Source organism: Enhydra lutris, unplaced genomic scaffold (genome assembly GCF_002288905.1).
Source record: "Enhydra lutris kenyoni isolate GAN:26980312 unplaced genomic scaffold, ASM228890v2 scaffoldscaffold27, whole genome shotgun sequence".
Classification (NCBI taxonomy): Eukaryota; Metazoa; Chordata; class Mammalia; order Carnivora; family Mustelidae; genus Enhydra; species Enhydra lutris.
In genome coordinates, this window is record NW_019154111.1 from 1,108,656 (window position 1) to 1,113,940 (window position 5,285).

The window sequence follows — 5,285 nt, forward strand, 5'->3', positions numbered from 1 at the left end:
TGACCCAGCACAAAGGGATGTCCCTCAAAAGCAGCAGGGGGAGTGTGTGTATTCTCTGCTCACTGCATGCATGGCTGTACTTACAGTGTGACAGATGCAAGTATCACCCTGACCAACTGACGGGAACTGGGGGTGAATACAAGAGAGGGGCACAACAGTAATATTAAATATTTGGGATTTAAACATTACTCTGCCATGGGAATCTGAAAGGGAGCTGACTACATAGTTAGAAAGTGATGCTCTGAGAGGAGACACTTACCTTGGCTCAGCAGCCTCTGCTGGGGTGGAATAGGAAAAGAAATTCTTCACCGATTCTAAAATAGGAAGAAGTACAAAAGAAAGATTCAGGTACTGAATAGATGCAAGGAACCCACTCTCCAAACCTACAGCTAAATGGGCACAGATTACCCAAATGCCTTCAGACTGAGAGCCAGGACTAAATGAGAGGTGAACCCCAGGCTCTAGGATCACATTTGTGCCTGTTACATCACCAGAGTGGCTCTCCTGGCACCCCAGGGCCACAGCACCCATTGCCTGCCCAGGGGAAGCTGCAGTGGTCTTAGTCTTAGGCTCACCAACCTATGAAGAGCTTTGAATTCTGAGGGCTTTAAATGGTATCAAGACTTTCCCTACATCTCTGCCAAGACCCAGGAGAAAACTACCTTGATGATGCCAGTTCGGGTCTCTTGTGGGAACCATGAGAAATTCCTATTTGCCTATTGTGGCAGTCTTATTGGTTTTATGTAATAGTAGTTCCATAGGGGGAAATATCCACTTATGGTCACACGCTTTGAAAAGAATCAGATTTGAATTTATTCTTTGTGAAACATGAAGGAAAAAAGTTACTACTTTTAAATTTCTTTGCAGATTTTCAATTATTATTCAGTCTTCAGGTTACTTGAAACAAGACAATTGATCAGTGCTTCAAGGGAGACATTAGTACCCAAAATAGACTTATATTACTACACTTCAGTAAAATTTTTTTTAAAGATTTTATTTGTTTATTTTAGAGAGTGGTGGGGGGAGGGGCTAAGGGAGAGGAAGAGAATCCTAAGCAGACTCCCTGGGCTGAGCATGGAGCTCAACACAGGGCTTGATCTCACAACCCTGAGATCATGACCTGAGCCGAAATCAAGAGTCGGTCACTTAAACAACTGAGCCACCCAGTGCTCTTCTCTTCAGGAAAATCTTAAATTAAAGTTTTTGTTTTAAGTGTTTATGCCATAATTGTGTGCCAAATATGTTTATCATGATATGATCATCCTTACTTTGTCAGCTGCCTTTGGGAACTCCTTGACCAATATTTCACTTTCTGAAACAAAACTCTGTTTACTAAACATCACTTCTCTGCAGTCTGCTGAACTCTAAAGTAGCTCTCACATAAAGAAAAGTTGTCAATTTCACTGTGCCTTCATGAAATGATAAATGGAGATATTGACAGTTATAAGCAATTTAGTGCGCAACATGGGGTTATGGTAATTACTTTTTTTTAAAAGGAAATGATAAATTTTATTATTTTAGAATTCAGAACTCCCCACTAAAAGACTCATAAGCACTCTTTAATATAGCTTTCTTGTAGGACTGAAGCATAAAACAAAATTATTGGAGCAAATAAAACTAATAGCCAGGTCTTTTAAATCGCTGGCCTCAATTTATCTTTAAGTTCTGTAAAAACTCTGACATCCCCTAAAATGTATAATTTGATATTATCCACAACTTTCCAATAGGATTTTAAATATATTGTGATAGAAATAGAAATGACAGAGTACCCACTAAACAACAGTTGCACTGATTGTTCGGGTCACCTGTTGTGCTGTCTGTGCGCTAGGCAGGCTGAATGGGGGTGGGGAGGCATACTTTTCCCTCAAAGACAGGGAACACACATCTATAATGAGCAGGTTCTATGAACCACTGTGACTGTGATACCTTATACAAGAGTTTTGGGATCTGAATTTCCTACAAATAATCCCCCAAATAGTTTGGAGATGTTCAGCTGATACAAATGGTATATTCTACAACATGCTGGCACTATCTTATCCTAGAATTCAGCTATACAGGCTTTTTTTTGGAGTTTTTTCTTTTCTTTTTTTTTCTTTTTCCATTTGTACCTGTTGGCAGGTCCAGGTTGTAGAATCCTGCAGACTCCAATCTAGGATATGCTGGTAAGCAATAAGGAAATCCAAAACACTGACTGTCGTGTTGTTCTTCAGGTCCCCAGATCTGGTTGGCTATCCTCCTTCTTTTTGTTTGTTTTTATTGTCAGTCTTGTCTGTTGTGTTATATCCAGGTTTTGTAACAGTAAGAGGCTGTTCATTTTTTAAAAATTATTGAGTAATATCCCAACATATGGATATTTCCACAGCGTGTTATCTATTCACCTCTTGATGGGCTGTTCTGTTTGGAAAACTCCTTTAACCCTTACTCGGGCCATGTACAACTCTGTGTCAACCTTCACTCCCTTGTGTACGGAGACTGAAGGTCACCCAGAGTTAAAATCTTAGGGTCTTTGCAGGCTTTTTCTAAGCATATGTTCAGTCCTGGGCCTGCATGTAGTCTTCTCAGTTCTCTGGTATAGACCTGAGGTTTTAAAAGCCCTTTCTCTGCCATGTATGTCCTTTCCCAACCTCTTTTTTCCCAATCTGTCAGCCTATTGCTCATCTCAGTGGTTACCCCTAGCCTCAAGCTGCTGTAACCAATTCTTCTGCCTTTAAATACTTCTGGCAAATGCTACCTGGGAAGCACCCCAGCCCTGAAAATGCTGTCAGTGAAGCAAAGGTAAGCTTTTATGTCAATCCTTCCGCTAGCTGCCATACAGGGTAAACTATTCAACCAAAATTCTCTGAAAATAAGGTCCATATTACTGGTTCTGTCTACCAACCTGCACCAAGAGTGTGGCCTGTCACCTTCATGGCTGTAATCAGTCCATGGTCAGACAGTTGGGAGATGATAGGTGGGCAATTTGAATGTCCCAGCCCCATGGCACCACAATGCAACAACTTCGTAATCTTTCCCATCATTGCCATTTTTATACTAGATCCCAGAGTCCTATAAAAGGCAATTCTGAAAGTTTTGGACAACTTATTAGCTATTTTTATAGAGAGATAGAGTCCTGGGATTCCCTGCTCCATCATTTTCAGTGATGTTTACTGAAACATCACTACCTTAAAGTAAAAATTTATACTTAAGTATATTGATATACATATACTTTATATATTGAATGCATTTTTCAACCTTGCCAAGCTCCCTTACTAATTTATTTATTGTAGATTCTTGGGGATTTTCTATGTAGATGATAATGCTGCCTAAGAATAGAAATTACTCTATTTGTTTCTTTCTAATTTGCATCTTTTTTTTTTTTCTGGCCTTACTATTTTGACTAGTATCTCTAGTTTAAGGCAAATGATGAATATGGACAGCCAGGTCTTGTTTTCAGTCTCTGAGGGGGAAGTCATTCAGTCTTCTACCATTAAGTATGATGTTGGCTGTAAATTATTTGAATAACTTTATTAGGGTTTTAAAAGCTCCCATCTATACCTAGTTTTTAAAGAACTTTACTATGATTAATTTGTAATTATACTATTTTTTTTTGCTTTTATTAAGATGATTAACTGGGTGTCTCCTTTAGTCTAATGAAAGACACTAGTTTATTTTTGATTGTTGAACCAAACTTTCATTCCTTGCTTAAACTCCCCAAGGTCATGATCTATTATATTTTTGTAAGTTACTGAATTTGATAATATTTTATTAGAATGTTTGTGTGTTTGTTCATGAAGGTTATCATTCTGTAGGTTTCTTTTTTTGTAGTGTATTGGTTTGGTCTTGCTGTGAAGTTAACCCTGGCTTCAATGGTGGCATTTGCCAAAAGTATGTTTCCTTCTTTTCTATTTTCTGGAAGAGTTTGTATAGCACTAATACTATGTGTTCCTTATATGTTTCATAAAATTTGTTAGTTGGCTTGAAGTATTCAATGTGGAAAGATTTTTAACTCTATGTTCAATTTCTTTCATAGAAAGTTTGGAGGTTACCTATTTTTTTCTTATGAGGGCTTTGGTAGTTATTTTATTTTCCAGAAATTTATCTATTTCATGTAAGAAACAATCTTCTTCAAATGATTGATATAAATCTATTAAAAATATTGCCATGATATTTTTTCAATGTCTAATGGGTCTTTAGAAATATGCCCTCTTTAATTCTTAATACAGTTATTTGTGTTTTTCCTCTTTGTTTCTTGATTAATCTGGCTTGAGGTTTTTCAATGTAATTAAACTTTTCAAAGAAACTATGTTTATTTAGTTTCATTGACTTTTTCAGTTGTTTTTTTCTGAGGATTTCTTCAATAGTTTTTTTTTTTCTTCCCTCTGCATTCTATGTGCTTAATTTGATCTTTTCCGTCTAGTTTCTTAAAGTGATAGCTTGAGTCATTGATTTGAGACATTTCTAATAAGGATTTAATGTTTAAAATTTTCCTCTTTTTCAGCTGCCAGATTAAAGTTCTTAGATATTGCATTTTCTTTTTATTCAGTTCAAAATATTTTTCTATTTTTTTATGATTTCTTTGACTTATGAGTTATTTAGAAGAAAGGAGTTTAATTTTCACATATTTGGAGATTTTCCTCTGATCTTTCTGTTACTTGTTCCTGATTTAATTCCATTATGTTTAAAGAAAATATTCTGCATTATTTCAATTATTTAAATGTGTTGACGTTTGTATTCTGGATGGAGTATCCTAAACATGTCATTTAGGACAGGTTGGTTCGAGTCTGCATGTATTTATTGGTTTTTGTCTAACTGATCTATCAAATACTGAAAGAATGATGTTAACATTTTCAATAATAGTGGTGGATTTGTCTATTTTTTATGTATCTGTAGCTCTGTTATTATATTATTAGAATATTTATGTGCTTTATGTGAATTTGTGTGAATTTACTTTATTTATGTGAATTATTTATGTGAATTATTTATTTATGTGAATTAAATACTCTTACCATTAAATAATATCATACTTTTCCCCTGGTAATATTTAATTGTTGATTATTTCACTTGATATTAATATTGTCACTCTAGCTTTCTGATTTTAGTGTTGCAAGGTGTATACTTTTCATCTTTTTACTTTGAATCCATTTATGTCTTTATACTAAAAATGGGTTGATTTTAGAAGGCACATACTTGGGTCTTTCTACATTATCCTACATGATGTCCTTGTCTTTTAATAACTGTGTTTAGGGGGTGCCTGGGTGGCTCAGTGGGCTATAGCCTCTGCCTTTGGCTCAGGTCATGATCCCAGG